Source organism: Cibotium barometz, chromosome 53 (assembly GCF_041138505.1).
Source record: "Cibotium barometz isolate CiBa-2024 chromosome 53, ASM4113850v1, whole genome shotgun sequence".
NCBI classification, from domain to species: domain Eukaryota; kingdom Viridiplantae; phylum Streptophyta; class Polypodiopsida; order Cyatheales; family Cibotiaceae; genus Cibotium; species Cibotium barometz.
Window position 1 is genome coordinate 28313513 of NC_141098.1, and position 13233 is coordinate 28326745.

The window sequence follows — 13233 nt, forward strand, 5'->3', positions numbered from 1 at the left end:
TTTACAAGTTACATGCACTAAATGTTGTATCATAGAAATGTAGAAGTTTATTACCTTGCAGCTTGTATTCTTTTCTTGACTCCTCCATCACTTGGATTAAGTTGCTCTATGTTCCTCAGATTCCTTTTTCTTGCTCTCATGCCAATGCTTGTTGCTTTTACACGTGCACCGTGTAATTTCTTGTCAAGTTCATGTATTGTTTTAGATTGAGACTCTATTTTGCACAAGAGCTGTGAACTTCTTTCTTGAAGAGAGATGTACATTTGTTGCAAATGACTCTACTCCAAATGTGCTGCACAATTCAAGTCTTTTTTAGAACTCTATTCGATTGGCCTAGTGCATTGCAATAGTCAAGCAGTTCTTGGTGACCATCGCTAACATATCTAATCAATGAGGTTGGATTTGAGAATAGGGTGTGCTTGAGGTTAGAGGATTATTTGGATACATAGATCTATCACACCATAGGTCTATATGCTTTGAGCTTGAAGCTCTCATCTCTTCCTTCTCTCTTCCATTGATTGAAAGTTGGGACTAATTTCTTTTCTTCAAAGGTGCATATTCTTCTTCAAGTTCAATATGCATATGATATGGCTTCCTCTTCTCTCCCATATCAATATGATGCAACTAAGTCACAATGTAGCACAATGATGAGCTCGCAAAAGCTTGAGTTCATGAGAAATGCACTTGAATGCCTAAAATGGGAGGGGAAAGTCACTGGAAGGGAAATCCTTCGCTAAAGAGGAAATAAACACCCTCAAAAAGTGCATTAATGAGAGCTCGTTTACCTTTAGATACATATTGCACCTTTATTCCTTCGATATATTTACTATGCACCCATAGGATGACGGTATATTCTCTTCATTCTTGAGCATTTAAGAAGGTCTGGACCATCGTGTTGATTATCTCTCTCCACAAAAATACACAAAAAGGGTCGAAAATCCTTCCTTTTTTCAATTTTTGAGCCACAAAAAATAGGGTGATGTGGATTATCTTAAAGGGCCCCAAAATGAGTCCCGATTTCCCCTAATGTAATCTGGAGTAACATTAAAGCCATGGTACAATTCATCTACAGCTTTATAAGACAAATACTTCTCCTAGTCCCCAAGATGATTAAGAAACATAAATAGAACCATTGGTAAGATGCCCCGCTAAAGATTAACAAATGCAAGGAGAAGGTACCCCATGGAGAAGTCAACAAATAAATAAATGCCCTCCAATCCACAACATCTTCTTCAACCTCAAGGGTACTATGAAGAAGATGTGGATACCAAAATAAGAAGAAGAAAAGAAGATGTGGATACCAAAATAAGAAGATATTACATAGAACAAGATTAGTATACCATGCATGGTAAACCTCATAATAATGATTACCAAGCCCCCAACATAGGCCATATCCCACAAAGTTCACACATGAAGAAGAATACCTCAAGGAAGCTTAGTAGTAATGATGGTACTAGAAGCTCAAGGCTACTATGAAGGCATGAAAGAAATCTAGATACCTAAGCAAAAGGAAGATTAGAAAAGGAGTAGTGTTAGAGTTTCATATAGCAAAAGTATAACCAAGGCAAGAAAACCTAGATCCAACCCAAAAGAGTAAAAGAGAGAAAGCAAGATACACAAGAACCTCAAAAGATATGGAGAAAAATCCATAAGAACCTTTTCTTGCATAAACATCACTAATTCAAAATCAAAGGCTAGAGGAAAACAAGTAACATTTTTTAATGTCTACTTTAAAGGAAAAGAAAAGGTTGCAAAAACACAAGAACCTGTTGTGAATAGGGAAATGGAGACACGTGAACCAATTTTGAATATGGAAATGGAGACATAAGAACCAATTTTAAATAGGTAAATGGAACCATAAGAACTTGTTGTAATGTCTATGGACATCCTCATACACTAGATGGGAGGAAGAGCTATAGTGTATAAGGATGTCTATCATACATCCTCATACGCTAGATGGAGGAAGAGCTATAGTGTTTCAAGACAAGAACTCAAAAATTTTTGATTACATTTTCCATTAACCTCTAGTAAGGGAAAGTCATGTATGATTGGGTACAAACACCCAAAACAATCATAATGATGCCAAAGAACCAATATGGAGAAGAGAAAAAATAACCATGAAAAACCAGTGAGCTTTTCATAGTCGTGAAAAACTTTGAGGTTTTTTATGCCATAAGCAGGAACTTAAAAAAGTAATGCTGAGGGCCTCCATAAGCTCTCCCATCAGCTCCAAGCCACTGGGATGTGGGGCCCGTTTACTGGTCAATGTAATCCCAAATAGCCATGGGAGTTGTGCCAAATCCCTATAAATTTTTTTATAGTCCAATATAGTCCTAATTTTGTGATGATCGGTTGGTCATTTTGGACGAAGTCATGGAGCATACAGACCCTAGGTAGTACTATATATAGACTAGCTTGGCAAACTTAGTTGATCATCAAGCTCATTGTGTTCTTGAATCACTCTTGAAGCAAGAAATCCTCCACCCAAAGTCTATCTAGATCACCATCAAATCTCTTTATTGAGAGCACACATTTGAGAAAAGAACCATAATCAATTTGTAATCAAAGTTTACAAGCAGTAAAATTGTTTACTCTTTACTTCTTTTTACAATTTAGTGCTTTGAATTATGTTGTCCTAGTTTCTCTTTTTTATTTTCTTACACAGTATCGGAGCATAGGCTCTAGGAAAAGTTTGTTTTAACAATTTTCTATTTGAAGGTAGATTTGGAAAGATGACCCAACCTACAAATAATGTAGCTACTTATGCCTGCCCTCCACCTTTTGATGATGGAAAGATGGATGGAATAAATTACACTCTTTGTAAGTTTAAGATTATGTCTGTTCTTGATTCATATGAGTTACACAAAACCATAGCTCATATAATTTATGGGAAGCCATAATAGGGGTTGATGTAAAGTCGGGTCCTACTCTAGATCCAGCAGATCCACTATAGACCATAATGCTAGATCCTATTCTTGCTTTGGCATGGAGGTAAAGGAATAAAGATATGCTATGTGTCATCATCACTAGCATCACTGATTTAGTGATGACCATTTATCATACTACCATAGCTTCTAAGGCATGGCAAGTTCTAAAGAATGAGTATGAGATGAGAAATCAAAGAAGAATTCAAAACCTTAAGAATCACCTTGCAACAGAAAGACATTCTAAAGGGGAAGCCAACATAGCAATATATATCACATATAAAGAATATGCAAGATCAGATGGCGATAGTGTGAGGATCATTAAGACCAATATGTATACGTGCATCAGAGTGTTGCTCTTGAAGTGTGACAGTTTGGCGACCTCACTGAACATGCAAGTGCGCAACCCAACTCTTACTTTTTAGGAGTTCCAGCACGCAATGCTTGTGGAGGAGGAGATGTATTTCAAAGCTAGACATGGTAGTGATGATGCATTCTCCACAATGTAAAGGCAAGGGGAATGGCTCTGGTAACCCTAATTATTATGAGAAGAAGAAGAAATCAAAGGTAAAATGTTTCTATTTGCATTAGGAAAAATTTGGACTCAAATTGGGCCCTTTAAGGATTTGTACACATTCTCTTTCTACAAAATGGGCTCATGGTAAATTTTTCGCAAGTTAACTCAGAAGTGAGTGGAATTTGGACATTTGAAATCTACTCTTTGAGACCTTTTCAATGACATATAGCATGATGGGCAATTTTTCATATTCAAGAAGTTCCCAAATTTGGTGATGATGTGGCATGTAACATTTGGAATCTACTCGACCTTTCCAATGATATATAGCATGATGGGCAATTTTGCATATTCAAGAAGTCCCCAAATTTGGTGATGATGTGGCACATTATGCGCTCATTTTGCATTCATTTACGCTCGGATGGCGGAGTTAGCGAACTAAGTTTCCATGAAGGTGAAAGTCATTCTCCCTCCGGAACAAGGCAATCTCATGAGTGAACGGGATCTACGTATTGCCAATACAGCAGTGAGGTTTCTTCCAACCCACCATTGGCCTATGGAAGACAAAGTCAATACGGTACCCCGCGGGCACTTACCCTACCCGCCGAGAGAGAGGGACCTTGGGCCCCCAAAGCGAAAGTGCCGGTAGGTACGTGAAAGAATAAAGGTAGTTACGTGCCACATCATCACCAAATTTGGGGACTTCTTGAGTATGCAAAATTTCCCATCATGCTATATATCATTAGAAAGGTCTCAAAGAGTAGATTCCAAATATCCAAACTCCGCTCACTTCTGAGTTGATTTGTAAAAAAAATACCATGAGCCCATTCTTTGTACAGAGAGAATGTGTACAAATCCTTAAAGGACCCAATTTGAGTCCAAATTTTCCCTAATGCAATAAGCCTGGTCATGTGGTCAAACATATAGACAAGGAAGCATATGAGAAGAATGGCACTTTTAAGCCTTTGAAGGAGTCCGAGAATAATGTTAAGCAAAATTGGAGCTATTTGTGATAGTAGAAGAAATTTGTGCAAAGGCAACACATTCCACAACATCTAATGGTTCATGGACTAATCAACATTATCCTAGCATATGACTTATCAAAAGGTCTGGTATACTTCCCTCAAGCATGTGGGGGAGTCCATCTTAGTAGGGATTGAGAAAAATGATAAATTACTAGCCATAGATTTAGGTACCATGTATTTTGTTTCTAGAACAATAGTGTTAGTAAGAAGTTATCCCATGTCCTCAAGAGGAGTCTTTGCGATTGCAGCCATAAGTAACCATGACATAAAGGTTTTCTTTGATAAAGTTGGTGCAATCATCAGAAATGTCAACAATAATGCTGTTTTATAGGAGGGGAATTCAATGCAACAATGTGTACGGGATGTCATCATAGTTACTAGTTGAGATGTCATCATAGATACTAGTTGTAATGTCATCAGGAGAGGAATTTGACATAAGAACTTGTATCAGATGTTGACTTTTACAGCCCAAGCCAATGTTAGGAGAAGCAAGCTATGGCATGAGAGATTTGGGCACTTGAGCTTTGTCATCTTAAAAGAGATGTAAATATCTAGGATTCAGGCATATATACTGGGATTTTTAGAGATATCAAATATGTGTGAAACTTGTATGATGGGCAAGTAGCATCGTCATGTATTTCCACAAGAAAGAAAGAATCATGCAAAGACTCTTCTAGAGCTTGTAAATGCAGAACTTTGTGGTAAAATGCCAACCAATGCATTGGGTAATTCTTCCTACTTCTTATTGCTAATCAATGACTTTAATAGGTAGATGTGGGTGTATTTTGTTTGGCATAAGCTTGAAGCTTGTGGAAAATTCAGAATACGGCATAGCTTGGTAGATAATAAGATAGGAAGGAGGGAAAAGAAGTTTCAAACAAATCAAGGAGGAGAATTCACATCACAAGTGAGCTTAATGCCTACCACAAGGAGCACAAGATCAAGAGAGATTTAATAGTTTCTCATTCTCCATAGCAAAATGATGTTGTTGCAAAGCGAAAGAATCACATAGTTGGAGTTGGTGCAAAATATTCCTAAAGGAAAAGGATTACAAAACTCTTTTTGGGCCAAGGTAGTTAACATTGCTATGCATGTCCTTAACATAAGTTACACAAAGTCAATGAAGGGCATGATAGCTTAAGAAGCTTATTCAGGTAGTGCATCTTCTTGGGGTATGGTATGGAGGTAAAGGGTTACTGACTATATGACCCAGAGGCAAAGAACATAATTATCAACTATGAGGTGGTGTTTGAGGAAAAACCTCATCGGGTGGAGGAGAAGGCTCCATCCACACTATCCTTCAACAAAGAAGTATCCTAATAGACGCAACCACACTAGTAACAACATGAACTTCACCAAGGGTGCATAAATTAGATAATGAAGAAGAGAAGCATGCAACACCACAGAAGGGGCCATATCCTAATGGGTGAAGCAACTCTTGGATGGGAATAAAAGAGCCAACAACTCTTCATAGATCCAAGAGAATAGAGGAGCAGAAGAGAGCATCTTCTCACATTGTCAATATGGCCTTGATGGGGCTAAGATAATGAAAGTATAGGTGCCAGATATCTTGGAGAAAGCATTAGAGCAAGGGGGCACGGAGTTAGATTATGACTCAATTTTAAGAAACCACACTTGGGATCTTGTGGATTGTCCTACAAAATGAAAGGTTATTGGTACCAAGTGGCTTTGGAAGGCCTGATGGTACATTGGAGAAGTATATGGCAAGGCTCATGATGAAGGGTTTTGCATAGGTGAAAGGGTTTGACTTTTAGAGGCATTCACTCCCATAGCTAGATTGACCGCTATTCATACAGTACTAGCTTGGTTTCTCATGGGAAGTGGTTGGTATTGAAAATGGATGTAAAGTTAGTATTTTTGAATGGCCATCTCAAGAAGGAGGTTTATGTGGTGCAACCACATGGATTTCAGATACCTGATTCAAAAAAAAAACTGTGTGCAAAATCCATAGCTAAATGAGTACACATTGTTTTCAGGTTGTGAGGCTCGTTTGATGGTCCACCGGATGGTCGCAGATGTAGGAGTTGTAACAAGTCTCTATGAGATATAGTTGTAGTCTAATATGGTCTTAGTCAGATATGATATAGTCGGTTGGTAATTTTAGACCAAGTCATAGGTTAGTCAACATTGCCGACTTACATCTATGTCAATTGTGTGGGTACTATGTAAAGACTAGTTTGATAGCCTTAGGTAATTATCAACTTTATTGTATTTAAGCACTCTTGTAAGCAAGACATCCTTTGCCTAGAGTCTATCTGGATTGCCATCATCCAAGCTCCTTACACAGAGTACATGGAGCACATGGGTGGGCGGACAACCCATCAATTTGTAAGTAGTAATATTATTTATTCTCCACTCCTTTCTCTGATTGTGTTGATTTTGCTTTCACTCTTGTGTTTACTTACAAGAAGATGAGAAAATTGGTACTTTCGAGTCTCTTTAAGACAATAGAGCATTTGTTGACTTATGAGACGAGTGTGAAAGACTAGTATATTTTCCTAGCTAGTGGGAGATGGCATTCTAGTATTCACTCTCCTATTCGGAAAAAAATATAACTCTCGATTCAAAAAGAGGACAACAAAAAGAAAACCATGGATATTTTTTATTTTTCAAGACAAAAATTCCTATGGATTCACATTTGAGAAAAACGCACTTCTTGCTTTGCAAAGGGATAATGCAAAACGCAGGAGCTTTTCACATTTTTACATTTTTCACAAGAGCGAAGCCAGGGTATACTGTGATGGCTCTTCTTCCTACAACATCTTCACGGACGGATCCTACGACGCCACAGACGGAAGCGCAGGGTATGGGGTTTTCAACGAGTTTGAGAGGACGGGGCTGGCGGTCAAGCTGCTGGACAAGTCCGCCTACGCCTGCGACATCGTCTCCGTGGAGCTAATTGGCATATGCCACGCCCTCGAATCCCTGTATAGAGACGACGGAGAGCTCATGTCGTCCGTGGTAAACCTGTGGACGGACTGCCACTTTGCTCTGGTCCTGTTGGACCTGTTGCACAACGGCCCCTCATACGCCGGCCACTCGCAATCGGAGCTGTACGCTCGACACGATATCGCCATCATTCACAGGATTGTGGAGGTGGCCTCTTGCTTGCCCTGTTGCGTCAACATCAGAAAAGTCCGGGGGCACAGCGGCATCGCGGGCAACGAGACGGCGGACGGGCTGGCCCCTGCCCGTCGACGAACCACGGTCAGCAGCGATCTTCGTCTTTTCTCGTGTGCTGCGGATGCATCTATGCGAGCAAACTGGACAAAGGGCTGGGCGTGGCTGTCAACCTGGCCAGCGCAGCCAACTTCCCAGGCCTCAACACGCAGGGCTTGTTTTCTTTGGTGGTGACTTTTGAGATGGACGGAGGGAGAGACAGAGAGAGAGGGCGTCAGCAGCGTGGCGGAAATACGCACGGGTAAGAGAGAGAGGGGGGTGCGGTTGACGGATATGAGACGGATATGCACAGTTGCAACCGTTGGAAAAAAAACCTTAATATAACTCAGATAATTAATATTTTTACGAAAGTTTTTTTAAGCTAAGGTTTGTAGGTAAAAAAACCTTAATATCACTCCGTTAATTAATGGAATTTCCTTTTCCACTCGTTGTATGCCCCTATTAGAGCCGTTGAGAAAGATGTCTAATTCCTAGCTATACATACAAATACTATTTTTTAATATCAAATGATGGTGATACTAAAAACCATGCAAATGTCGTTTGTATATCAAAAATCAAAAGAAACCTCTTGTTTGTAGGTGTCATCTCACAGATGGTGACTTAATGGTTCACTTCACTTTGATTGAGATAGTGCAATCAAGGTTCAAGACCTCAGAGGGTTCACTATATGTAAACTCTCTATATCACGTGCGTTCAAGGCCTAATTCAAAAACTACTTATCTGTAATTTTTTCATGAATAAAACACACCCTTTTTTTGTTCAAACTGTAAATACCCCCTTTGAATGGTACCCTTCTGTATGTAAAAAAATGTATAAAAAAGGGATTTAAAAAAACCCTTCTATTGAACTCATATGCCACGCTTACATATTTATGAGTGACCCCCCCCTCCCCCTCCCCCGCCCCAACTCCCTCCCCCCCCCCCCCCCCCCCCAAGGTCTTAAAAAAACCTTCTCAAATTGAGGGAAGAAGGAAAAACACCTCCTCAAAAATTTCAAAATTTAGTTTTATTTAGATATAAGTATAAAGAAAAAGCTTATTCAAAATTACCATTTCCTCTTCAATTCATGATAGAAAGGATTGATGTAAGGCTAAGTAAAAATAATTTTCTGAAACCTGAGTGCAATAAACTTGGATGCCAATGATGTCACCATCAAAAGAGGAAATAGGTGTAACAACCTCTACAAACCTTCAATGTTTGCTACTCGAGTGAATGTGGGCATAAGTCAGCTATGGCATGAATGATTGAGACATTTAAGGTGAGAGAGCTCCAACATGGAGCACAGGTCTAGTGATATTTCTAGAGAGATGGCACATTCTTGTGAAGCTTACATGATGAGCAGGCAACATTGACAACCTTTTCTACAAGATACTAGTTATAAAAGGGCAATCTCTTCTTTAGCTCGTCCTGCTGATCTCTGTGGAAAGCTAAACACCATAACTCTTGCTGATTCTTCGTACTTCGTAGAAAGATAAGGTAAAGGCCAAAATCTTGCAATTTCCAAACCTTCAACTCTTAACAGAAGAACGGAAGGCTGCGGGAGATAACACCGCGAGCGCAAGGATCGAGAGAGTGGCTGTGTCAAGCCGATTGGAGACGTGCAAATCCTTCAGCATCTACAGAATGCTACGCCCAGATTTGCTGTCAATGCTGCCGCCAACTAGGAGAGAACGATGCCTGCATAGTGGTGTGCTGTGAGCTGTGTGCCGTGGTAATGGACGATGAGTGCGCCTGTCTGCTGCTACTTGTCAGCCGTCTATCGATGCTGCCGCCAACTAGGAGAGAACGACGCCTGCATAGTGGTGTGCTGTGATCAGCTGTGTGCCGTGTTAATGGGGATGATGAGTGCTGTCTGCTGCTACTTGTGGAGTATGCGAGGTGTCAGCCGTGCTGCTCTGCAGAAAGTGGCGCTCGACGTGGTGGTAGACGGAGACGGCCCTTGAATTCGAAGAACAGCCCACCACAATTTTTTCTTCTTGTTGGGCTGTGCAGGCTCGTTACGAATGCACGCATTTACCACGCGGCCGATGCTGTGAGCTTGTCGTCCACCAACAGTAGTACCAGGCCACCGGTGTTATGGCCACCACCCACTCGAGCTATGAGCGAGTTCACTGCAGTCATGAAGAAATAAATTTCAACTAAGAAAATTTACTCATTTCTTCTTCATCGCATCGACTCTCTTTCTGAGACAGGGATGAGGAGAAGGGGGGAGAGAGAGAGAGAGAGCATGGAGGATTCACCACGGACTTGTTTACGCGTACACTCGTTGGCCTGGTGGTTGGTTGCTCCCATTCTTCAATTTAGTATCTGTTGTTAAATGTTTATGAGAGCGCTCAGCTGGAATTCACCTATGTGCTTGGCATGCCCAAAAACGTGTGAGAGTGTGTGTGTGTGAGAGAGTGATCAAAGGGGTAATCTGGTACTTACCCAAGTAAAATGCAAGCTTTAACTATAGCTTCAGTAGAGCCTGCTTTTCCAGTACATGACCTTTCACATCCCCTTTTTTGAATCAAATTTTGACTGTTGACCTAGTACCTACTAGAGTCTCAATAAAAGTAACAAAGATGTAACTTGCTTGCTTGACCTTCTTGTACCATCTCTTAGTTTTAGGGCCATATCTTACTGGTTTGGCATCCAACTTCAACTTTCTAAGACTCTGCAATCTAGAACACCACATCATTAGGCACATCCTAGTATGTCTATGGGAGATCTGGAATTCCAGAAACTACATTGTTTTTCAGAAAGCTTGTGACACAGGAATCCAGCAAGTTGATTCATGAGAGAGAAGGATTTAATAAAGTAGAGAGTAAAATTATATTAACTCGAACAACTAAGATGCAACAAGCAAAGGGAACAAACTATCAAGGTCAAAATCTTCATTATGCTTGCTATATCCCAAAGACAATAGAAATTGGGACACAATAAGTAAAAGGGTATAATTATTGAGATCACAAATCACCCTCTAGGCTTGGTGTATCCCTAAGAGAGAGAGAGAGACAGAGAGATTTAATAAAGTAGAGAGTACAACAATAATAACTTGGACAACTAAGATACAACAAGTGAAGGGGATAAACCGTTAAGGTTGAATTTTTCATTGTGCTTGTTGTGAATGGAAACTTAGACACAACAAGCAAAGGGGTGTATATATTATCGACAAATCACCCTCTATGCTTGGTGTCTCCTTCTGTGTGTGTGTGTGTGTGTGTGTGTGTGTGTGTGAGAGAGAGAGAGAGAGAGAGAGAGAGGGGGGGGGGAGGGGTGAAAAGACATCAATGTGTGTGTGTGTGTGTGTGTGTGTGTGTGAGAGAGAGAGAGAGAGAGAGGGGGGGGGGAGGGGTGAAAAGACATCAATGATTTGAAAGAGTTGAGTTTTGCAAATTGCTTGCCAAAAACTTTAAAGCGATAGATCATGACAAACAAGTAGGTGGGCTTCAACAAGACCACATTCTTATGCATGGGATGGAGCAAGATAATAAGATGCAAGAAAAGATCCTTAAGAGAGCTACAAAAAAATTTGTACCGGAAAAACTACCAAAGAAACAACTTTCCAAAAGAAAAAAAGTTGTGAGCCTTGAAGATAGTGGTGAGGATCAACCAACCAAAGAGTAACCACCCAAAGGAAAAAAAAATCAAAGACAAGGAAGAATACATTATAAAAGAGAAAGGCTTTCTAGACATGGAAACATTGCAACCTTACAAGCCTGATAAAGTTAAGAAAGGTGAGAAGGAGCTGCTGCCCAAAGGAGATCCATTAGAGGCTAAAGAAGAAAAATGATTTTTGGAAAAGGAATCAAAATCAAAGGACGAGGGCCAAAATAAGGAATAAGAAGAAAATCTTGAGGAAGATACAAAATTCAATATTATTTCAGGGGATCCAAGATACAAACTGAGGAATAAGGACAAAACCTTGAAGGAGATACAAAATACAAAAATATTTTAGGGGAACCAAATTCAAACAAAAATGAGAACACTCTTAGAGCACCATCTTTGTGATTACATTTCTGCAATTTTGACCCACATATATATTATATATTTTTTGTCATCATGTGTAATTTTGACTTACATGAATATCAAAAATATTTTTTATTCAAACAAAAAACTTGGCCTTAGAAGGACGTATACAAAGTAGACCTTAGTGCCACCAACTCTTGATAATGATTCTTTCCTCCCTTTTCTAATAGTTTTACCAAGGATTTCGAATACAAAATATTGACGATAATCAATATATGATATCAAAAATAGAGTCCAATAAAACTCTACCACCATTGCCTCAAATTCTTGGACATTAATGTTTACCATTAAAGATACCATGTGAACCACTTCTTCTCTTTTCTCAGAAACAAGATCCTTATATTAGTTAACAAAAAACCATGCTACAATGCTTCTACAAAACTCCCATCTCTAGCACAAACTAGGAGTCTAGTGATGTGTTGAAATTACAGCAATGTGATGAGCTATGGTGGATCAAATGCTAGAATCAACATAATTAACAAAGTGATTGGCAAATAATTAAGATGTGATTAGTGAGTAATTAACAAATAGCTTAATGTAGGCATGGATAATCAAAAACCAGCAAATTCTCATTAGGCCAATGCCTCAATTTATAGAGTTTATATCCAAGCATCTAATCCCACTGATTTCTCCTTGATTCACTCCACCTCTTTTGCTTGATTCTCTCCACCTCTTCACTTTTCCCAGCATATCTCCCAGAATATCTCCACACTTCCTAAATCTTCTCATGCTACCCTTTATTCTCTCCCAGTAGATTCTTCTCACCTTTTCACAGGTTCTCTCACATTTACAGATTCTCTTTTACAGCCTCTAACCAAGGGCTTGTTCTGGCACACACCCTATTCACTTGTATATTTCAACACCTCCCCTCAAGTGAATACTCCTAGCACACCTAGACCCTATACCAAGTTTCCCTCTTACTTGATAGAGAGAGTCTGTGTGACAGAGAGAGTGATCAAAGGGGTAATCTGATACCCAAGTAAAATGCAAGCTTCAACCATAGCTTAAGTAGAACAGCCCCTAGGAGCCTACTTTTCCAGTACATGACCTTTCACATCCCCTTTTTTGAACCAAATTTTGACTGTTGACCTAGTACCTACTAGAGTCTCAATAAAAGTAACAAAGATGTAACTTGCTTGCTTGACCTTCTTGTACCATCTCTTAGTTTTAGGGCCATATCTTACTGGTTTGGCATCCAACTTCAACTTTCTAAGACTCTGCAATCCAGAATACCACATCATTAGGCACATCCCAATATGTGTATGGGAGATCTAGAATTCCAAAAAATGCATTGTTTTTCAGAAAGCTTCTGACACAGGAATCCAACAAGTTGATGCATGAGAGAGAAGGATTTAATAAAGTAGGGAGTAAAATTATATTAACTCGAACAACTAAGATGCAACAAGAAAAGGGAACAAACTATTAAGGTCAAAATCTTCATTATGCTTGCTATATCCCAAAGACAATAGAAATTGGGACACAATAAGTAAAAGGGTATAATTATTGAGATCACAAATCACCCTCTAGGCTTGGTGTATCCCTAAGAGAGAGAGAGACAG